Source organism: Microtus pennsylvanicus, chromosome 10 (assembly GCF_037038515.1).
Source record: "Microtus pennsylvanicus isolate mMicPen1 chromosome 10, mMicPen1.hap1, whole genome shotgun sequence".
In the NCBI taxonomy this organism is placed as follows: domain Eukaryota; kingdom Metazoa; phylum Chordata; class Mammalia; order Rodentia; family Cricetidae; genus Microtus; species Microtus pennsylvanicus.
The window spans coordinates 108,397,917-108,422,127 of NC_134588.1; the positions used below are offsets into that span (position 1 = coordinate 108,397,917).

The 24,211-nt window shown below is 47.9% G+C and overlaps 1 long non-coding RNA gene across 2 annotated transcripts in view; it reads left to right on the forward strand.

Annotated features, from left to right (window-relative positions):
• LOC142859122 (uncharacterized) overlaps positions 1-12,936 on the forward strand; it is a 73,876-nt gene extending 60,940 nt beyond the window's left edge. For both annotated transcript variants that reach the window (XR_012912116.1, XR_012912115.1), the window contains 2 exons: positions 11,004-11,284; positions 11,638-12,936. This is a non-coding gene — a long non-coding RNA (uncharacterized LOC142859122). The remainder of the gene's footprint in view (positions 1-11,003; positions 11,285-11,637) is intronic.
• Positions 12,937-24,211: the final 11,275 nt, after the last annotated feature.

The following is a 24,211-nucleotide window of genomic DNA, read 5'->3' on the forward strand; positions in this document are numbered from 1 at the left end:
CTGCCACTCAGAAGAGGCTGCCTGCAGCCCTGTGTGGAGAGGGGCTCTGGGTTCAGAACAGCGCTTTGAGGGGACAAATGTCCTGATCAACTGGATGTGACAGCAGAGGACACAGGGAGAGTGGCAGAAATTAGTCCATCCTGGTCTATACTGGGGCTTCTTCTCTGTGGCCCAATTGACATTGCAGTTTCCTGAGTCTTTGCTGTGGGGTTTGTGCAGTAGACATGCAGCCAGATGCCCGACCTCTACCCAGCATATACCAGCAGCACCCCTGCATTGTTGACAGCCAAAACTGCTTCTATATTACCAACTGTCCTCTAGGGAGGAAATAGTCCATGCTCTAAAACCAGTGTTTTAAGTAATTCCCACAGAACTAAATCAATATTGGGCAGTAAATGAGCAGGACAAAGGGTGTAAGGACAAGGGGCGTTGTGGATGGGGAGCTGTGTGAGGAGTGTCTGCTGTGGTATCGCTGTGGCCCACCAGACCATGTGCCAATGTGGCATCGCTGTGGCCCACCAGACCATGTGCCAATGTGGCATCGCTGTGGCCCACCAGACCATGTGCCAATGTGTCATCGCTGTGGCCCACCAGACCATGTGCCAATGTGGCATCGCTGTGGCCCACCAGACCATGTGCCAATGTGTCATCGCTGTGGCCCACCAGACCATGTGCCAATGTGTCATCGCTGTGGCCCACCAGACCATGTGCCAATGCCCCTACTCTCACATTTGTGAAAAGATGAGGCTCTTGGCGGAATGGAGCCCTAGACCACAGTCAGAGGGACTAAAGCAACACTGGAGAGCTTTAACTGTAAGGTGGGTGGAGCTCTGGGCACCATCATCAGTGTGCAGAAGATGGCAACAGGCATGGAAGGATGCTACTTAAGGCAGCTCAGGAGTGGAGCGGGCGGAGGAGCCCAGACACGGGAGGCAGGACAAAGCTCCCTTGAAATTCTGTGTGTGTGCATGTGTGTGTGTTGCATGTGAATGCACATATGCATACATGCTCCTCCATGTGTGTGTGTGTGTGTACATGTGTGATGTCATACATGACCATGGAGGGCCAGAGGCAATGCTGGGTATTCCTCAGCCACTTTCCACTTCATGCACTAGAGAGGATCTCTTGTGGAAGCCAGAGCTCACCGATTCCCCTGGTCTAGCCAGCTAACTTGCCTTGGGGGTCACTTGTCTGTGCCTTCCAAGTGCTTGGATTGCAGGTGGTCACTACATCTTCCTGACTTTTTGGTGGGCTTCGGGGCTGCAAACTCTGGCCCCCAGGCTCACATGGCAAGCATTTTATACACGGAGATACCTTTTAGTCTTTTATGGTGAGATACTTCCTAGATCCTGGGATTCTAGGAAATGATACGTGGTACCCACCATAGACTCTCGGGAAGGGGTGGCTGTAATGCAGACATTCTTTATTTGACCCGGCCAGAAGTTGATCCTCAGAGAGTAGTTGCTAGCCTATTTGATGGAATGAACCAGTGGCTCCAGGACACATTCAGAGTGTGCCAATCAATCCCAGGCCCTGGTTCCAGACATGGGCACTGACCTTGTAGCACAGGTCATTCGAGGGGACAGTGATGCAGTCTGCTTTAGTCTGAACTCTGCTTCTAGTTCAGAGACTGAGAGACAATGAACACGTCCAAGCATACCTCCGAAATATCTGAAATACGGGCAAGTGTGCAGGGAGGGCAGCGTCCTGTGTCGAAATGAGGGTTGGGAAAACTGATCGAACCAGTCAGGGCCTTCAGCGGTGTCATCTTCTTCCCCCGAGCTCTTGTCCTGAATCCTGCCATCATCCTCTCCCCCCAGTCATATAGGAAGTAGGAATAGAGAAAGCCTCCTGGTTTCTTTCAAAACTTTTTCATGTACATGTTTATATTTTTCCAGTGTGTGTGCATGTACTTATGTGTGTATGTAGGTGCCTGTGCATACACGTGTGTGTCTGTGTGTGTGTGTGTGTGTGTGTGTGTGTGTGAATGTGCATGAGAAGGTCAGAGGTCCACCTTGAGTATTATTCTTTGGGTGCGGTTCACTTTTCTTTTTATAAAAAATTTTATTTGCTTAGAAGCATTCAGAATGTTAATAAGTAGCTGCAATTATTATTATTATTATTACCTGCAATTACAGAGTAGTATTCAATTAACAGAACAATTATCTTTGTATAAGCTGCATCAGAGACAATTGAAAATAAAAAACAAAACCACAACACTATGCTCCCCATATATAACTAATTTGTGCAGTGCACCAGCAAGAGCCTGCTTTAAATTTCCATGTCAGCCGGGCGGTGGTGGCGCACGCCTTTAATCCCAGCACTCGGGAGGCAGAGGCAGGCGGATCTCTGTGAGTTCGAGGCCAGCCTGGTCTACAAGAGCTAGTTCCAGGACAGGAACCAAAAGCTACAGAGAAACCCTGTCTCGAAAAATCAAAAAAAAAATAAATTTCCATGTCAGTTTCCATCCGCAGACCGCACCAGGCAAGGTTAGTGGTTACTGAAAACTCCTCAGAGACAGGGCCAGCTAAAGACACATTCAGGACTGTGTTAACTATATAAAAAAGAAAAGTCTTACACCATGTATCCAGGAGTTAAATGCTTTACAGACAAGAAAAAGTAACTGCAACTCGTTCATCATCTTCTTCCTCTTCTTTTCTTGTTCTTCCAGCCTTGACCACCCCATTTCTGCTGCACCGGGTTCTCCCTTAGCCTGGTAGGCAGCAGTATGCTTTTTGCATTTTTCCTTCAGCTTGGCAGCCACCTTTTCACAGGGCTGCCTATCATCTGCAGCAGCGTTGGTCCACATGGCTCCCAGTTTCTTGGCAGCATCACCAATGGATAAGCCAGGATGGCCTTCTTTGATTTGGGGACGGTGTTCAGCACAGAACAAGAAGAAGGCCGAGGGAGGCCTTCTGAGGGCACTTGGCCCTTGAACTTTTCTTAGATCTTCCCTTGGGGGGAGGGGGTGCAGATTTTCATTCCTCTCTCATGGAGAGCCTTGTCAGCCTCTGTCATGTCTGCACACCCCCCTTTGTTTCCCCCCTGGCAGACACAGTCCCCACCTCTCCGAGACTTCTTAGAGAACCCCAAGAAGTTGACAGAGGCATCTAGGCTTCCTTTTGAACCCCTCCTGGCAAGCTTGTACTGACATTCTGCCTCTCAGCTTCTTAGCTCTCCTTTGCCCGTGTTTAGTTGATTTTCCTCTGTGAGGCACAGAGTCACCTGTGCCTGTCTGGCTCTTCTTGCCCAGCATTGTCTTTATGAAACTCAATGTACCACAATAACTGTCCCCTCTGTCCCTGTCCCTTCCCTCCCTCCCTCCCTCCCTTCCTCCCTCCCTCCCTCCCTCCCTCCCTCCATCTCTACCTTCCTCCATCCTTCCCTTCCTTCCTTCCTTCCTTCCTTCCTTCCTTCCTTCCTTCCTTCCTTCCTTCCTTCTTCCTTTCTTTCTAGGCAGGCTTTGTATTGGCTTGGAACTTGCCAAGTATGCTGTGCTAGCTGGGTGAACTCTAGAGGTCCCCTTCCCCTGTCTCTTTTGCCCCAGCCCTAGGATAGCAAGCCTGCACTACCCATACAATGGGTCTAGGATCTGTAGTTGGACTTTCCCCAAACTCACAACAAAATGACACAGATATTTATTATTAATTATAAAAGACTGGCCTTTGGCTTAGGCTTGTTCCTAACTGGCTCTTATAACTTTAATGACCCTGTTTCTATTAATCTACATTCTGCCACATGGCTATTCACCTCTCGTCCATTCTGTATGTCTGACTTGCATTGTGTCTTCCTGGCATCTCTCTACAAGTCTTTTTTCCCAGAGTTCCTCTTTCTCCCCCAGAAATCCCACCTATTCTCTCCTGTCTAGCTATTGGCCATTCAGCTCTTTATTAAACCAATCAGAAGGTGCCTTAGGCAGAGACACATCTTTACAGTATACAAAAAGATTATCCCACAACAGGGATCAAATTCGGGTCCTCACAAGGCCAGTACTTTACCCATCGATCCATCTCCCTACGCAGAGACTTCTGGTTTTTAAGTTAGGCTGACTTTGTCTACCTTCTACTGAACATAGTCAGAGCAAGTGAACTATTCAGTCTGGGCAAATGTCTTAAGGCCAAGGTCCCCTTGGCCTTATTCTGCAACCGCTGCCCCTGCCTCTCTGCAACCCATTCCTCATGCAGAGCAAAGCACTGCAGCGAGCAGAGATACTGTCATCTCCCAGACCCTGAAGAGACGCTTGTGACCTGGGGCAGTGCCTTCTCAGGAGCTGGCAGGACTGAACGGTGAAAGGCTCCATATGTCCACAGGAAATGCCACCACTGAAGAGTCTCTCTCCAGGATTGGGAGAGAGTCCCCTCCAGACTAGGTCAGATATCTGGTTTGGAGAAAACTTGAGGCTGGAAGACAGTCTCTTCTGTCTTTTGTTGTTGCTCAAATGGGCACCTGGAGATCAGAGGATCCTGTCTTCCTTATGTATAGCTGCTCAGTGCTTGTCTGCCTTGACTAGATGAAGGTTTTTCATGGACTCATACTCTGCATTATGGTTTTAGACTTTCTTCCAAACCAGGCTAAGTTAAATTATTTATCCAGCATGACTGTAGTGGTCTCCTGCATGCACCAACTGTCATCCGTGTGAGCTCTGCATTCATTGATGTTCTGCATGGAAGTGAAACACCATGGACTTCATATCCACACCTGCATCTATCTGTCTGCCTGCTCATCTGTCTATCTTTCTGTCTGTCTGTCTGTCTGACTGTCTGTCTGTCTGTCTATCTGTCTATCTGTCTGTCTGTCTATCTGTCTATCTGTCTATCTGGCTGTCTGTCTGTCTATCTATCTGTCTATCTGACTGTCTATCTATCTATCTATCTATCTATCTATCTATCTATCTATCTGTCTATCTGTCTATCTGTCTATCTGTCTATCTGTCTATCTGTCTATCTGTCTATCTGTCTATCTGTCTATCTGACTATCTGTCTATCATCTGTCTATCTACTGTCTATCTGCCTAACATCTGTCTATATATCTATCCATCTGTCTATCAACTGTCTGTCTCTCTGTCTATCCATCTATCATCTGTCTGTTTGTCTATCTGTCAGTCACCTGTCTGTCTGTCTATCTATCTATCTATCTATCTATCTATCTATCTATCATCTGTCTATCTATCTACTATCTATCTGCCTATATATCTATCTATCCATCTGTCTATCTGTCTATCTACCTATCCATCTGTCTGTTTGTCTGTCTATCATCTGTCTGTCTGTCTGTCTGTCTGTCTATCTTCTCTCTGCTGTATAGTTTTAATTTATAATATGCATCTATGTGTTTATCATCTTCCATTCTACCCATCATTTCTATTTATTTCTCTGTCTTTCTGTCTATGATCTATCCTCTAACTTTGTATCTATAATCTATCATCCATTTTTTTACCAATCATCTCTCTATCGTTATTATTATTTGTCTATGGCCTACCATTTATAGTGTAACGACTTTATCATCCATGTATCTTCTAATCTATATCTATTTTCTAAGAATATTTCTCTTATATATATATGCATATATATTTGCGGATTAGTGGTTGACAAACAGGACCCAGTTATTAAACTTAGAGGACCCTTCATAGCAACATAGTAAATTTTTTTTAAACATGGATAGAAGCCAAGGTTAAAATAGAAGGAGGTGAGGTGCTGAAGAGGGCAGGGAAAGACGGACTTCATGCTGTCACACAGGGCCCCATGCTTTAGAAGGCTTGGCTGAAACTTTGTTGTTTCTATGTCAAATTATGTCATGATTTTTGAAGACTCTTTATTCTTTTGCTCAAGGCCCTAACATCATGTAACTGATTCTAGAAGAACAGGGAATCCATAGAAAAAAGGTGTGCAAAGTGGGATTTGTGAACTCCCTGGGTTCTGTGGTTTCAGGTTTCCCACCCCACCCCCTGCCCTGAATACTGCAGGCATGAAAACTGCCACGAGACATTCATTTTTAATGACGTGTTATGGGCTTCATAGCAATATATCTTTGGGTATTAAGGTGTGGAGTCAGAGACTTAAAATGATTAATGTCTTCGCTCTGCATAAGGGGTCTCCCACACTCACCTAGCATCAGATTCCATTGGGAAAATTTATGGGCGCTCTTGGCAGCCTAAGCGGCCATCAAATATTAATCAAAAATATGTAATAACTAATATATACTTAAAGAATTGAAGAAAATTAATATTCAAGAGAAGCACTCAGGGACCCATAAAAATAACAAATGCTTCAGAGACTCAGCTGAGGTTGGCAGGTCCTGTTCCCCAGCTTTGAGATGGTAGGCTTGCTGGGCGGTGTGCTACACGGAGGACGAGGGCCAGGAAGAGGGATTTGTGCTTCCCACAGGATCAGAACTCCCGGAAAAGGAAGCAGGCTCTTACTGGGTTCACGACATTACTGCCTTCACTGTGCCCTCTCTCTTTTGGATGGCGCAACCAATTTGCAACTAATTCTCTCTCCTGGAAGATCCTCTGGGCCACCTTTATCACTTCCATCCGGGGACAGTGGTTTTCAGACATGGATGACTCCCAGCTGTTTCTCAGTGGTCCATTCTGTAAACATGAAACGTCAGCAATGATAGGAGCTCACACTGGTTCTCCGCTACTAGAGTTAGAGCTAAATGATTACCCCAGAGCAGGCTTGGGGAAGTCCCACAGTTCCCATCGATCTGATTGGAACTTGAGCTGATCCCTAGGCCTCAGGTCTGTAGTCAGTTGTTTATCGCAGAAGGCTTAGGGTTCCCTTCCTTAGCCAAAATAAAGGGTTAGAGACATGGCCTGCCTGGCAAGGTGGATTCAACTGTGCCCAGTGATGGCGTGGGGCCAGGCATGTGGGCACCTGCCATCTTTTTGCCTCCCTTCTTTCTTGGTCTTGAACTAATTCTTTCCCTGTTTGTCCTGCTCACTATGTGAACACCAGATGCAGAAAGATAAAGTGATTTTTTTTTACAAAATATTTTTATTTAAAAGTAACAAAAGAAAAAACCTGAATGTATTGATGATGTGCAATGTAATGTTTTGATATCTGTGCACGTTGGGAAATGGCCAAATCAGTCCTGTTAATATAATGCATCCATTCCTGTGTCAGGTACTGCCAACAGGTAAAAACATACTCTTGAGGGCTCAAGTGAGTTATTTTTACCTGCAAAGAAGAAGGAGTAGAAGGAGGAGGAGGAGGAGGAGGAGGAGGAGGAGGAGGAGGAGGAGGAGGAGGAGGAAGAAAGAGGAGAAAGAAAAAGAAAAGGAGGAGGAGGAGGGGGGAGAAAGAAGGGAAAGAAAGAAACTGAGCATCAATCAGGACTCAGACCTGGAGTGGGAGAGTGCTGCCCGTGCGTGGCTTTGGAGGCAGGGGTGCCTGACTGCACTGGGGACAAGGGGCTGTTCTTCCATCCCTGGGAAGGGGCGAATGCAGCAGATCGCAAGGGCTTGAAAGCAGAAGTGTGTTCTGGTGTTTGGACCACACAGCAGTTGCTGGTATCTTCTGTTATTGTAGGAATCGGGAGCAGGGCCTGTCACTTGTCATCTGTTCTTTGAGCATAACCAACTTTTCTTCCATGGGCCATTTGGTGTGACTGCGAATGATGGTTCTGGCTAAATGGCACCCTCCTGATGGTGGGGTAAACACAAGTGAGCCCGGAACAGGCGCCTTGGATCCAATTTGTGTTTTCTGAGAGCCTCAAAAAGGGCCTGGGGCTGGAGCTGTGCAGCACAAAGGGGACACAGACCCCCCTGCTCAGTGCCACCTGCAGTCCCTCCTGTGCCGGTCCTGGATCCCAGAATGACAGAGCACACATGCCGTGTAGGCATCTGAGAATGGAATCTGAGAAGCTCACCCTCCCAGCATCCAGACAGAAGCCCAGGGTGCCCCTGAGATGCCCAATGGCTTGGCCCCAGTCCTTACTCTGTTTCTAACTCAGACGATGGAGGCTCAGAGAAGCCGCGTGGTTTATGCAAGTCATATGGCTTGAAGCGACTGAGCAGAGATGGGAATCAAGTCTCCCTGCTTCTATCCACCAAACTCTCTTTCTCTGTCTCTGTCTCTGTCTCTGTCTCTCTCTCTCTCTCTCTGTCTCTCTCTCTCTCTCACACACACACACACACACACACACACACACAGAGAGAGAGAGAGAGACAGAGAGACAGAGAGACAGAGAGAGACAGAGAGAGAGAGAGAGAGAGAGAGAGAGAGAGAGAGAGAGAGAGAGAGAGAGAGAGCTCTATAAATATAACCTGCTGTGTGTACACGATTTCAGGACTAACTACTTACTCTCTCTCTATATATATATGTGTGTGTGTGTGTGTGTGTGTGTGTGTGTGTGTGTGTCCTATGAGGGAGCAGGGAAGACTAGTTTTCCCTCAACTGAAAGACATTTCAAAATGAGAAACTCATTAAGAAACAGCTCCGAGATTTTGAAAAAGCACCTCTGTCTCCTCCTTTGCCTCTGGGACACGTTCCTCTCTGTATCTCAACTGAGCCATCTTGGAGCCTAAAGCGTCACCTGCTCCAAGGGGGGGGGGCGAGACTACACATAGTCAAGACTCTCACCGTGATGTGGGGCCAGCAGCCCTGTGTTTGACGCCTCATTTGTGTATGTTTGCGAGAGAGAGGCAGCACCACGCTTGGGAAATCTTCCTGGTTTTCTGTTTTAATTTGCCTGTGAGGGAGGACATTTCCTGCTCTTTCAGGCTGTCCTAAGCCTTGGTTTCTGGAAGCATCTGCTGGTCAGATGCCAGGCACTTCTGAAATGGCAGTCTTTGGCCTGTCCGTGACTATGAGCTACTTTTCCATGTATTCTTGGTGACCTTCCCTGCATCCCCTTCCGGGGGTTGGTTAGTGTTGACAGAGGTAATTCATGCCTTGTGCACATGGATCTACCTGACCCATAGACGGCATACAGTAGCTGTCTAATAAACATCGGTAGCAATTTTTCTCTGAAGCTGTGATTGGGGGACAAGAACAAAAGATTCGGTAAACAACTCATGGTCTCACTTCCCCATGTGGACTCACGAGCCAGCTGGTGGGAAGAGGATTCATTCTTTCTGTTGTACAGATGGGAGATTGAGGTACTGAAAAGTGACATCACCAACAGACAGTGACCTAAGGAGTCAGGGCCAGAACCAGGTCTGGAACACAGACTTCCTGGATCCTGACCCAGGTTCCCTTCTGCTGCGCGGCCTTCGGAAGGCTGGAAGGACCAGGAAAGTGTTTGCTCCAGGGTGCGCTTCTTTGCCCTTAGAGATTTATCATCTCTCCCCTGACTGCTGACCAAAAACACACACGTTCCTGAGGATCCCTTACAGGATATCCTGTTGAGACCCCCCCCCCTTTTTTTTTGATCGGTGCTTAGCTGGCAGATGAAAATTCAGTGGGCCCCATTTGTAGGAAGTCTGATAAAATATTCTCATCTCTATTGCAAACAATTTCTCCATCTGCCACTTGGCCGAGAGGATCAGACTCAAACACTCTCAGGAGAGGGAGAGTGACACTCGGCAGAGCAAGGCACAGGAAGCGGGAGCGTTTGTGTCCGGCGCTGTCTACCTGAGCCTCTGTTTGATGATTAGTTGGCTTTGGTAAGCTGCTGGGCTTTAAAAGAATCACCTAAAGAGCAGTATGTATTGATAACGACTCTGTCTGTTATTTGATAAAGCTGCAGCTTTATAAATAGAGTGTGGAAATTTGTACAAGGAGGGCCTGGCTCAGTGAATGGAACACTAGAAGTTTTGGGTGTGGTCCTTAGCACTGCATAAACCAGGTGTGGTAGGTTCTGCCTATGATCTCAGGACCCGGGGAATGGGGAGCAGAAAGATCAGAGGTTCAAGGTCACCCGAGACCGTACAGTGAGCTCAAGGGCAAACTGGACCATATAAGCCTCCATCTCAAGAAATAAACAAGAAAATAAGTAAATAAATACATTTGTAAGAGAAACAATAACAACTCAGGGCTTGATCTGGGTCGTGGATAGATGATGGAAAGAAATCATGGTTGGAGTCGCTATGAAGTCAGATCAGGACCCCAGCTTGGGAGAAGAAAGCCCTGCACAGGCATTGCCAGAAATCCGTGCATTCAGTTAGGGAGGTGTTGCTGTTATGAAGGGATTGGGCTGAACACAACACCGAAGAGGGGTAGCTTCAGAGCCACATTGGAGAGGGGACATCTCTTCCTTTTTAGACCCTCAGTAAGGGCCAATGACATGACATGCAATGTGCTGCACCTTGGGGACCTTGGGGAGACCAGGATAAACGAGAAGCCCAACCTCATGAGACTTGCATAATCCTGGCAGAGAGCAATGGAGAAAATGGAACCATTGCTCTGAATCGATCCTAATAATGTTCTGCAAGAAAAGGACCAAATTTGAGCGTGTGGGGCAACCAGAACTGTGATGTGTCTGAATAGATTGTACAACTACACACTCCCTTTCAAGGACTAGCTAACAAATTCCTAAAGCGCTGAGCTGTGTCTCCTCCATGGCTTGGCAATACGAAATTACTAAGTAATTACTCAAGGAAGTGAAAACATATGTTTACAAAATGACTTCGATGAAGGTGATTATAGATGTCTCAGTCATAATCGTCAAAGAATGGAGACAGTCCTAGTTTTTGCTGGTAGGAGAACGGCTAAGCAGGTGACTGCCTCCCTATACCAGGGAGTGATACTTCACAAGAGAAGGGGGTGACTTGTCTGATGAGAACGTCCTTGCGTAGATACATTTATGTGGGCGTCTAATGGCTTGCTTGCTGATTGAGACACGCATCTCTCAGGCTGAGCTGTGCGTGTATGGCCATGTGGACACCTTGTCAGATTAGAGACCTGAAGTTCTTTTGGGTCCAGTTCTGTGTGACTTGCATGGGTGTCCCACCTGGTGTGTGCCAGCCCCTGGGGGTGCTGACCTTCCTGCAGGTTTCCAGAAGGTCTTGTCAGCTCTCTGTGTCTTTCTCTCACAGTATGTCTCTTCTCTTTCCTGATTCACAGAGGGTGATGTTTGGCAGTACTGAATATTTGTTGAAGGAACGAAGACATTAATTAATAAAGAGAAGGCCCACTTGGTAAAGAACTTGCCAGGCTTGTGTGAGATCCTGCCTTTGGATCCCCAGAATGTGCGTGAAAAGCCATGCACTAGAATGCCTTCTATAATCCCCATACTCTTACCCAGAGAGAGGCTGAGACAGTAAAATCCCCAGAAGCTCTTGGGCCAGACTGCCTGTGGCACCCAGTGGGATCAACAAGAGACCTCGTCTCAGACAAGGTGGAAGGTGAGAAACGGCACCTGAGGTTGCCCTCTGACCTCCACCATGCCCATGTAACAACATGTGTCCATTTTAAGTGACACACTTGAACACACACACACACACACACACACACACACACACACACACACACCACACAGCATGCATACAGAGATTCAAAAGAGAATGAATTAGTGAATATCAAACTACGGCATTGGTGTGAATACGAAAGTCAGCTGTCTCTCTTCATAAGGATAAGTGTGACATGAGCTTACTGGAAAGACAAGGGACGCCTTCGCCGGGTTCTCTTCAGTCTGCACAGACGAAGATGCCCCAGACAATTCAATGACTGATCTTGTTTTCCGTCCTTTTCTTCTCAGAGTAAGGGCCAAGATGATGACAGCTGCCACTGTGGCTAGGCACTGGGCCATTAAACCGTTATGCAAGAAATAGACATGGCCTATGGGAAGCAGGCGTGAGATGGCCCCGTCTCTGGTCAAGAACGACAGCAACAGCTGGGACTTCTGCAGAAAACACCAACTAAACAACACCCCCGAGGCCCCTCCATGCCCAAGAGGCAACAGGATAGAAAATGCATTAAATTAAGCTAAAGCCGCCAAGAAACCTGCCCTTGGAAGATGTGTTATTGGAAATTTTTTTTTAAATCAAAACTTACTAACTAATCTATCTCTCGAAAAGTAATATTTTGTGTCCAGAATGTATTTATAGAAATAAAACAGAATTAACCCAGGTCAAAATCAGCTTTGTTCTAAGAATTCTTAACACAGTGATAAAGAAAGAGGAAATTAACAATGTGTTGAAAATGGAATATAATAATTCTGAGCCAACAACTTTAATGAAGAAAGGACCAATTATGTACATTTGACTTGAGATGTTAAGTATTTGTAAATTTATTTGAACTGAAACTTTATGCTTGGACTCTCAAGTTTAAAGCCCAGGAAATATGGATTTATTTGTTTATAAAGACTTCTGAGGTTAACACAGAAAGTTGAGAGATTCATGTTGTTTCTTTGTTGTTCCATCGAGTTTGTGTTTTGTTTTGTTTGTAGGAGTATACAGTCTATTATGTGTTAGATATATCATAGTCGTGATAAAATTGAAGATAATGAGCATGTGTTATATTTTGGGGATGTGGTAAGAAAGAATTGCAGAAGGGGGAAAATTTTCCAGATGCATTCCTTGTCTCTCACCAGGCCCCAACTGCCTTTCTTCTTTCTAGTGTCCTGTGTTCTCTTGTCCTCCCCAATCGTCCAACAGCTCTTTCTTCTCCTGTGGCCTCTTGTCTTGTTCTCTAGCCTGGATCTACACTCATATACTCTATACTGTTCAACTGACATGAAATTTCTGATTTTGCTATGCTCAAATGATCAAGTCAGAAAGAGAATCAGGTAGGAGAGATGGCTCAGTGATTAAGAGCACTTCCTGTTCTTCCAGAGGACCTGAGTTTGGTTTACAGCTTGCATGTTGGGTGGCTCACACAAACTAGTAACTCTAGCTCCAGAAAATCCAATACCTCTAGCTTCCATGAGTGTCTCACTCACATACACACGCACACACATGTACACACTCACACATGTAATTAAAAAACACACTGATTTTTTTTAAGCCAGGAACACAATTTATGGGCATGATTTAGAACAGAATTTATGCTTACTAAACTGATCTTAAGCAATAAATATCTTAATAAGAAAAGCCATTTGGATTCTGAGTGTTCTTCACAGACAATCCTCCCGGCCTTTCTATGACAACTCAATCCTTCAGGGTGACCCTATTCGTGACAGCTGCTGACGTGTGCAGCTCCTGTTCTGCCACTGATTAGAGGTGACACCCGCAGGCCCTCGTGCAAATGCTGCCCAGATCTTGTCACTAAACTTCCACTAAGCTTCCTTCAGTTCTTAGCTTACGTTGAGCTGGTGTTGAGAAGTTGGTAGGTGGTGTTTCTAAGTAGGTGCAAAGTTAACAAACGTTTGGAGCAGACAAGTACTGGAGGCCCCGGCAGATGCTTGTGTGTGGTGCAGAGGCTGGCAACACTCCCTCTGGTGGGGCTTACGGCAGAACGGACTCATCCAGCCCTGTTCCTGGAGCTGTGGTGTCCTGGCCATCTTCTTGTGCCCTCTCTAGCCCTGCTACACCACAAAGATCTTCCTGCAAGTTAAAAAAGCAGGGACAGTTACTGGGAGATGGAGGTTCTTCTGCCTGCAGAGCTGTCTGCAAGTACTCAGTGAGCTCAAGGATGCATCTTAGGTGAGTGTCACCCATGTTGGGGTGGGATCTTCGGTCACACAGCTGCCTTTGAGTCATCCCTGTTCTTGTAGGCAGCCCCTCCCCCCCTCACATTCTTGTAAGTAGCTGCAAGAAACTCACTGTTTCACTGACCAAGCTCGGGTAGAATGATGATGATGATGATGATGATGATGATGATGATGATGATGAGGAGGAGGAGGAGGAGGAGGAGGAGGATGTTTGCCATTAGTGTTCTTCTTTGGTGAATGGACATTTGTTCACAAACACCATACCGTGGGGAGGCTCTGGAAACTTTAGGCAGTAGGACCTAGCCAGAGTGAATGGGTCCCTGTGCCTGAGGCCTTGAGTTTATCTTGTCCCCAGGCTCTTCCCTGTCTGTCAGGAGGTGAATAGCCTCTTCCTTCCTGTGCTACCACCACCACAATGCCCCACCTCACCATGGGAGGAGAGAGACCCAGTGAAGCTAACAGTGCTGCGGATATTTTGGTAGGGGCTAGCTGTGGAAAAGTGAAAAAAAATTAGCTAGTACAGCTCGCACTTCAGTAGGATGGAATCTTTTAAGACTTTGAGGGTAAGGTGAGACAGATTCACTTAAAACATTCTGAAGAACTATTACCACCTGGAGATACTCTCCCAGCTTCCTGGGTTGGGGTAAGGGACAAATGAGAAAGAGAGGCTAGATAAGTGATGGTTAGGATAAGTTTGGTTCCCAGTGAGGTCAAATCAGAAGTAACATACAGCAACTGGGCTATTTCTCAGAGCCAGGGCACCTCTTCAGCACGACCTTGTATCATGGCACAATGGGCAAGAACAAAGCAGCATTTGGAACCAGCGGACAGATAGTGAGGGTTGTGTTGCTGTATGAGTAAGGAGATCACCGGGGATAACTCCCAAAGCAGTGGCTATCAAAACAAAAAAAGCCAGCAAAGACAGGTGTTTCCCATCGAAACTCATGCATATTCATTTAGGAAAGTTCCACCATCATCTGTAGAGGCAGACACATCTATTGAGCATGCTCAGTTTGAGAACAGGCTTTCTCATATGTCACATGTTCAAACATGGCAGACAGGAACATCTCCAGGGTAGAAAATTTAGCATCACAATGAGATTATAATGAGCAAAGGTCACCTACGAGATTTTGGCTGATTCCTTGAGTTTCTCTCCGGAGAGCCTTAAGGGAAACAAACAAAACCTTGAAGGATGATTGACAGCCATTTAAAGGGGCAGCAGCCCCCCCCCCCCAGCAAGCACAGCTGCCTGTACATTCCTTCCAGCAGCTAGTGCAATGCTGGTGGGATAGAGCCCCTGGGTTCCTACCAATGTTCTTACCCAGTAGCTCAGCCGTTCTGGTATTCTGCATACTTAGCTACCCAGGTCATATCCAGCCAGGGCAAGTTCTGCTGCATACAACTGAGAAGGTATATATTGCCTGTGGGAAGCAAGGCAGCCCCATAGCAGGCACCTCCACTGGCTGCCCACCAAGCATGTTCTGGGTCAGGTGTTCTACCTAGATTGTCATTCTTCTATAACCATAGGCTGGGATTGCCCTTCTCCATTGACACGTGAAGAGCTGAGCTTTGAACACAGAGATCTGTCTCCTGAATCTGTTCCTACTACAACCAGGCACTAAACACAGTCAGAGCCAGACCTCCTCCAAGGCTGTGTGAGGGTTTGAATGAGATGTCCCCTATAGTTCCAGGCACTGGAACACTTAGTCCCCAGTTGGTGGCAGAATTGGGGGAGTTTTAGGGGGTGCAGCCTTGCTGGAGAAAGTATGCCAGTGGGAGGGCTTTGAAATGAAAAGTTTCACACCGCATCCAGCTTGCTCTCTCTACTTCAGGCTTGTGGTGCAAGACATGAACTCTCAGCTTCCTGTTCCTGCTGCCATGCCTGCGGCTAGCCACCTTGCCTACCCACAATGATGGGCTCTTATCCTTTAGAACCATAAGGAAAGAGAAAGTCTTCTGGTCGCTTCTGGTCATGGTGTCTTCTCACAGTAACAGGAGAGCAACTAGTACCTGTCTCTGAATATCGAGTTATCTTACCCATATTTACTTAAATGTGTGTGTGTGTGTGAGAGAGAGAGGGGGGGGTTGGAAAGTCCTTCTATATATGTGTTGCTTTTATTGGTTAATGAATAAAGGAACTGCTTTGATCCTATAGCAGGGCAGAACAGAGCTAGGCAGCGAAAACTAAATTGAATGCTGGGGGGAAAGGCGGAGTCAGGGAGACACCATGTAGCCTCCGCCTGGGACAGACAAGCTGGAACCATGCCAGTAAGCCACAACCATGTGGCAATACACAGATTAATATAAATGGGTTATTAAGATGTAAGAGTTATCCAATAAGAAGCTAGAGCTAGTAGGCTAGGCAGTGACTTAATTAATTAATTAGTTGTTGGTTAATACAGTTTCTGTGTGGTTAAGTCTGGGCAGCCGGGAATGAGCAAGCGGCTTCCTACAACATGTATGTGTGTGTCAGGGCATGTGTATTCCACAGTGCATGCGTGCATGCATGCATGGAGGTCGGAGGAAGATCTGGGGTGTCAGTCCTTGCCATTGATTTGTTTGAGATAAGATATATTTTTATTGTTGTTCACCTGTGTACCGACCCACAAACTTGCTTTCTCGGTCTGTCATTTCAATGCAAGTTCTGGGATCACATATATGTGCTACTCTACCTGGCTTTGTGTTACTTCTGGGGATTTGAACCCAAGTCGCTCACTCACAGTGTCTGTGCGTTAAGGACTTAACCCACTAAGGCATATCCTCAGTCCTGCTTACTTCACCTACAGAGTTGTGTCTACTGTGCGCCTTCACTCTCAGCACTTGCTGTCATGTGATTTTTGAACTATTTGAGACGTTCCTGGGAGCATCCTCTTTATCTACAGTGTCAGCTCTTGAGAGTTCTGACCCTCAGTCCACTCTCATGAGGGTGCAGCCAGGGGCCAGACGCTGACCTTGCAGGTTTGGTGTGGACTGATGTGATCTACAAAGTGTCAAGTTTAGCACCTGCTTCCAAGAGAACTGGCCAATCAAGGAGTCAAGCTGTGACTCTCTGAACCGCCTGTTCCTTGCAGACGGTTATACCTGGGTGACAGCTGTAACACTCTCCCTGGGCTGGAGGGCGTGGTACAGATTTATGTTTTGCTTTCTGTGTCTCTGAATTTCAGCTGCTTCCAAATCAATGTTGGTGCTGGAGAGATGGCTCAGCAGTTAAAAGTACTTTTTACTCTTGCAGAGGACCCAGCTTTGGTTTCTAGCACCCACATGGCAGCTCACACCTGCCTCTAGCACCCTCTTCTGGCCTCCATAGGTACTGCATGTGTGCAGCACACGTGCATGCATGGAGACAGAGCACACAAAATGAAAATAAGTGAAACTTGAACTTGTCTCTCTTACTCCTGTGTGCTCGTGGACACTCGGCGAGCTTCTGAGCTCCCAGAGGACAGTGCCCAGATCTTGTCTCACAGTTTGCAACTGGTGAACATCAGAAGCAATAATTCCATATTTTGGTTGAACAACCTCACCCTGGGTCTTGTCTCTGTTTTTTTGGCTGTAAAGGGCTCACAAAGTTCTCAGATAATCCTCCCACTCTACGTAAGCTTTTGTTTTGTGAGAGAGTTGGCCCAGGCTGGGCTGGAACTGTAGCTCCTCCGGCAAGAGGCTCCTAGGCAAGGCGGTTGCAGGTGTCACCACCACACCGGCACACTGTGTAGGGAGGACTTACGTCATTAACAGCCCAAATGATCTTTCATGCTGTGTCTTTAGAGATACGGAGACTGGGGTCCTGCAATCCAGCGAAGGGGTGCTGGTGAAGCAGTCAGACAGCGTCCCCGAGCCGCTGGCTCTGGTGGGGTGACGGTCATTGTGTTCTGCTCGTCACTGCAAGAGGGCTGGCCTAGCTGACCAAGGCCTCTGTGAGGCCATTTTCCTCCAAGGAAACCCGTGGCTATGGGTGCTCCCAATGGATCAGCGTCCATCACTGCAGAGCCCACCCACCTGCCTGGCACCCACAGTGTGTTTCATGCAGTTCAGGTTCCTGTCTTCCTTCTTTCCCATCTTCCATCGCTCTCGTGCCGACAGCTGCAGGAACACATGGAGAGGGTTTGGCAGCTGCTTGCGGCAGATGCAGGTCTCTGTAATGTACCTTCCCTCCCTGGCTTGCTGCTTCTCAGTGCTTCTCTGGCTGCCTAGATGTCTTCATCACTGCCGTGGGGAGGGACGCTCAGAGGTGCGAGTGAGGCGTGAAGCCTCTGGGGACCGACACTGCTGAGCAGGCAGGATGGCTGCGTGTTTAAGATCCTCTCTGCCTTGCTTTTTCCCCCCACTTAGAGTCAGTTTTTTAAACTATTTTGTGTGCCTGGGGGGTTTGTACCTTTCAGGCTGTCCTGGGGAAGAGAATATCCCGGTACGTCATTCCTTCCACCCTTGTGGAGCCTGCCTCCGACATGGCCCCATCATGGCCTGGTTCTTCCCTGCAGCTGTCTTCTGATTTAACTGGCCTCTTTGCCTCCAACATGCCTCTTCTGCTTTCCATGGTCCTACCCTGGAGATTTCCTTATAGCCAAATCTGGCAGTGTCCCTGCTTCCCTTCTAAGAAAACTTTTATAACGCTTGTAGCTGGTGAGGATGATCCTGGAACACTTGGTGTGGTGGGAAAGCCCTCATGGCTGGACAGGACCTTCCCACTTCTGCTGCAGCCTCACCCACAGTGAGTGATGAAATCCAGCTGTTCTAAGCCTGTCTTTGTTTTCTTTCCTGTGTGTGTGATACATGTATGCACTGTATGTATATAGATATATATGTGCAGGTGTATGTATGTGCAGGTGCATGTGTGTGCACACTTGTGTGAGGGCCTGAGGTTGATGTTGGATATCTCCTCGATCGCTCTATCTGTATATTAAGGCAGTGTCTCTCATTTGAACCCAGAGTTCCCCAATTCAGTTAGTTTAGCCAGCTACCCTTGGATTCCCTGTCTCCACCTCCTGAACACTGAGGTTTTTATGTGGGTCCGAATTTAGTTGTCACATTTGTATAGCAAGCACATGACCCATGGAGCCATCTCCCAGCCCTGTCAGCGTTTCCACTGTGTCCCTTCAGCCTAGAGTCTTCTGCTGTCCCCCTCCAAATTCGTACCATCTGAGTCAGACGGGGTTCTAGGCTGATGTCCCCTGCTTTGGCCTTGGCCTCAATAGTCTCAGGGCTGAAGCTGCTTCTAGAGGCTTCTCAGAGAGTATCTGGGCAAAAGTGCTGACTAAAGAGCCTACTCCATAACAGGAGCTGGGCAAGGCTCAGGTCTGGTCCTTAAAGGGTTGAGTGGTCAGCCAGAGACACCAGAAAGCAGCCAGAGACACAGAAAACAGCCAGAGACACAGAAAATAGCCGGAGACACAGAAAGCAGCCGGAGACACAGAAAGCAGTGGAGACGCAGAATGCAGTGGAGACACAGAAAGCAGTGGAGACACAGAACGCAGTGGAGACACAGAAAGCAGTGGAGACACAGAACGCAGTGGAGACGCAGAACGCAGTGGAGACACAGAAAGCAGTGGAGACGCAGAAAGCAGTGGAGACGCAGAAAGCAGTGGAGACACAGAACGCAGTGGAGACACAGAAAGCAGTGGAGACGCAGAAAGCAGTGGAGACGCAGAAAGCAGTGGAGACGCAGAACGCAGTGGAGACACAGAAAGCAGTGGAGACGCAGAAAGCAGTGGAGACGCAGAAAGCAGTGGAGACACAGAAAGCAGTGGAGACGCAGAAAGCAGTGGAGACACAGAAATTAGTGGAGACACAGAACGCAGTGGAGACGCAGAAAGCAGTGGAGACGCAGAAAGCAGTGGAGACGCAGAACGCAGTGGAGACACAGAAAGCAGTGGAGACGCAGAAAGCAGTGGAGACGCAGAAAGCAGTGGAGACGCAGAAAGCAGTGGAGACGCAGAACGCAGTGGAGACACAGAAAGCAGTGGAGACGCAGAAAGCAGTGGAGACGCAGAAAGCAGTGGAGACACAGAAAGCAGTGGAGACGCAGAAAGCAGCGGAGACACAGAAATTAGTGGAGACACAGAACGCAGTGGAGACACAGAAAGCAGCCAGGTTTTAGAGAATAAAATCAGCATTGTGATGAGGCAGGTGCACAAAGCCCCTCCCACCACTGCCGCCTTCCTGTGTCCTTTGCAGACTCTGCGGTTTTAAACCATGTCTTCATTCTGTCTTCCCAACAGCCTTGAGTTTCTTGAGGACCAGGATTAGTCCTTGGTGCTCACCAATCCCAGAAAGGAAGCTCAAAAGGTGGCCGGCCTCAACGGCAGCCAATAGCTGTTCAAGTGGTGGTGGCCCTGCCAGGGGCCATCCGCTTTGGGCCAGTAACGTTTGTTTCAAGGAAGTGCCTCCATCACCTTGGGCTGAAAGATGGGTCTGTGAAATGTGGTCCTCCCTGCCTGCCATGCTGAGCTTCTCATAGATGTGTCTCTCTGGCTGTTCATGTCCCTGATTGTGAGAGTTGGCCTGCCCTGTCCTTTGTCGCGTCTGCTCTGATGTAGGTACGATGCTCTGGGATGTTGCTTTGGTTCATCCAGCACTTCTCTGAGAAAGACATGGACATTTAGTTAGATGATGGTTTCAAAGGCCCGACTCTCTGGGCGGTGTATTTGCATTTTATACTAAAAGTGCCTGGCATGTTATAAATTCGACTTTTCCGTGCTTCAGTAGTGACATGAGTTTAATACTAATGAATAGTCCATCCGGCCTTGCGGTGACAGCAGTGGCCGTGTTCTCGCGGGATGAAATATGCCGCCCAGTTTATGGATCGCAGTTGGGTGCATGTCTGTGTTTGTCTGCATTGGAGGTTCTGGTGCAGCTGTATCCGTGTGTGTCTGCACATACTCATGCCTTCTATGAGTGGAGCTCAGATAACAGTGTGTGGATTCTGTGTGTCTTTGTGAAATTATACAAGGACTCGTGTATTTCAGTGCCCCAAATGTACCTCCTAAGGGACAGCTAATTCCCACCTGCCATCCTAGCACCTCAAAGGCTTGAGCCGAAAGTTTGTAAGATGAGCTAGGCAGAGAGCCTGTTTGGGAGCAGCTCCTAGTCACCACCTCCCCCCACATCCACCATCCCCTTCTGAGAACATAGATTTCTAAATTTGCTGAAGCATTGCTAAAAATGTATTCTCTATATACTCAGACAGTTTTCCTCACACAAGAACCTTTTGCCTTGGCCTCTGACCTCGAAACCAGAATTTGGGCTCTGTCAGATGGCTTGAAAAAAGACCCAACCTACTGACTGACTGAGAATTAAATGATTTTGTAGGGAGATAAAAGAGAAAGCAACGCCCCATAATCAAGAAAGACCAAGATGTCACCTCCCTGCGTCTGAGTTTGCTTAGTCAAGGGCTTCTGGGGTGCTGTCTCTGTGCCCCCCTCCCTCTCTCCCTCCTTCTTTCTCTCTCCCCTTCCCTCTCTTCCTCCCTCCCCTGTCTCTGTCTCTCTCTCCCCCTCCCTCCCTTTCTTCTCCCTCTCTCCCTCTCCCTCCCTCTCCCTCCCCGTCTCTGTCTCTCTCCCTCTCCCCCCCCTCTTTCTCTCCCCCTCTCTTTTCCCCTCTCTCTCTCTCTACCCCTCCCTGTCTCTCTAGCTCTATGTACCTCCTCCACCTCCACCTCATTCCCATTTACACTTCAGTTTTGCCATCTCTATCTTAGTCTTGGCCTTGACCACACACACCCTATACCTTGGCTTACGGTGAGGTCCAGTCCCTTGTGGCTGGTGAGCTGGATGACTTAAAGTCTTTACTCACTTGTACTATGTGCGTTCCAGCTCCTTTCAACAATGCCCCCACCTCCTGGTCCCGAGAGCCTTGCTCCCTAAATAGGTGTGCTCCCTCATTCCAGCCCAGAGCTAGCCCCATTTCCACCTCTGACATTGAGCTAGCCTGCCTCCAGCCTGTCCAGCTTCCTGCCTCTGGGCAGTCAGTCCTCACCCCTCCTGTCCAGGCCTGCCCTGCTGGGGCTCCTGCCTGGCAGGACATGGCACCTGTAATGACTAAAAATAGGTGTTGCATAAAAGAACGGTGAGACCCAGATGATGTCTGAAGCAGGAAATATAATGACCCTCCAAAACTATGGTTCTGGTGCTTCCCCAGGAGCCCAGCCCTTGCTTCAAAGCCTGTGAACTATCTTTATTTTGCATTCAAACTATCTTTTGGGGCCAGGTTTCCTTCACAACACAGCTTATTGCTAAACGGATCTGAAACCCTGGGGAGTTTATCTGTAGTTAGGGTTTCTTTTTTTTCCTCCTTTCCAGTAACCATGGGTCGGAGGTATTCCAGCAATTCTTAACCAAAGGGCGACTCTGTTTCATGACATCTAATCAGGGGGACATCCCACTGGGAGGACAGATTGTGTCCTTTTTCCCCACTCTGGACTGAGGAGATAAAGAGATAAAACTCAGAGGTTGTTTTATTTTCTGAAAAAATCAACAGTGCAGTCTTCTGGTGGGGGGATCCTCGTGTGAGCCTGTTATGCATAGAACCTGATGGGAGGAGGCCAGTGGGCTTGTGGGTGGAAAGGTTTGTGCCTACAATGACTGGTCGTGGTCTGTTCTGAAAAGGCTCCAATTTGGAGCTCCCGTCTGGCATCCCGATAGTTCATAGGAAAATGGAAAATTTTGCAGATGTGCACCTGTGCTTTCGCCAGATGTCTGCATTGGTGGGATGTGGTTGTGTAGACCTGTGCACTCCCTGAGGACCTTCTCAGGCCCAAGACGCTGGGTCCACCTCATTCACAGCTGAGGAGGCCCAGGTGTTGCAGTAATGGGTCAGGACATGCTTAGGGTCAGTCTCCTGCCACCTACAGCCACGCAACCAATGCCTACCATGCTGTTCTCGGAGGCACTAATGCACCTCTGGGAAGAGCGTAGGAGATGATGCTTCCAGCTGCGGCAGGAGAGATGGCTTTTCTGCACAGTCATCAACGGCCCAGGGCAGAACATTAGTGGGGTTCACAGAGTGAGCAGTTTGGGGGGTTTGTCTTGGGATTAGAAGCAATGGAAATTCCAGATCCATGGAGAGCCCAAGTCTGGGCAGCAGCAAGTGGGCCACCAACCGGTCCCAGCATGCATCGCTGGCTCCCGACTCTTCACTGCTACTCCTTTGTTCTGGCTGGGTGCCACGGTTTTCTCGACCTCTACCCCATCTTCCTTCTCTTGACATCTCATTCGTTTATTTGTCCCTTCAGTTCTAACGCAGAGGTTCTGAGACCAAAGCCAAAAAAAAGTTAAGGTGCTGGGGGCCCTGCTTTCAATGCCACCGAGGTACCCAGCTTTCCCTTGGGGTGTAACACCAGCTGCACCATCCCCACCCCTGAAGACTTATTTCCATTGTCAGTTTGTGTGGGTTAAGAGAAGCCTGGGGAATGTCTGTGTGGGCATTTCCAGGGAGGATTATCCGGAAGGAGGCACCCTGACATCAACAGGCAGGATCCCATCGATCCCATGGTCTTGGGTCCTGCGCCAAACAGGGGAATGGAGAGATAGACACTGCGATTCATTCCCCTTTCTTTGATCTGCACAGACAGGGACAGAGGAGGTCCCATGACTGAACCTTCCCTGCTTGATAGACTGTGTCTTCAGAACCTTCAGCCCAAGTGTGCTCTTCTCCTGTAGGCTGCTCTTTGCCGGTGTTTGGTCACAGCAAAGGTACAAGTAATGCCGTGTACCCCCGTGAAAGCCCATCCCGAGATCATCTACCCTGACCCATGCTGTCTCTTGAGTTTCCTTTGTCTACGATTTTCCTGCTTCCAACAAGGAGCTGCCCCAGCCTCAGAGCGTAAGGTTTTCTCTTTTCCTCATAATTTTATTTTACTTTTTAATTAAGAATGAGGTTTCATTATGGCATTTTCTAAGCAATTTTTTTCTTGCTGTTTCTCTTTCCCTTGTCTTCCCTGTGTCCCTCCCTTCCTTGTGTCTCACCACTCCAATATCATGTCCCATAGCACCCCTAAGACCCTCACCTCTCCACCTGTTTCCCTCTCATGGGATCCTATCCAGTTGCAAAATCCAGTCCCACAGTCTAGTCCCTCTCTCTGAACCCTTTGCACACACACAAGCATCATAAATCAGTGTGTGCAGGAGAGGACACTTGGCATTTGTCTTTCTGAGATGGGATCACCTTACAATACAGTACTTTCTAGTATTGTGCATAATAAATTCTGTTTTCTGGAAATTTTCATAATTTCATTTTTATTAACAGCCAAGTAGAGTTCCACTGTGTCACAGTTTCCTTGTCCACTCTCCTGTTGATGGACATCTCGGCTGGTCTCATTTCCTGGCTGTTAGGAATGGAGCAGCAACCAACATGGCCGAATAAGTGTCTCCGTAGGGTATGAGCTTCAGGCACTCTGAGCAGAGCTGACTTCACTCTGCCTGTCAGCATCAGGACAGGTCCCTCTCTTGTCGTTCGGAGTCTGGCTTTGCAGCAGGAGTAAGCGTCCATCTGCCAGGCTGTGACACACAAAGATCTTTCCATTCCGTGATCATTTGAGGCTCTATCAGAATCGTCATTCGGACTTTGTCATTTCAGCAAAGTCACTGACAATGGTCTCACCCATCTGGGTTATGTGTCCCTCATCTCATATCTGCTAGTTCGAGGGGCCAGAAACACTCTCTCATCTGTCTCAGCCCAGGTCTATGGAGCC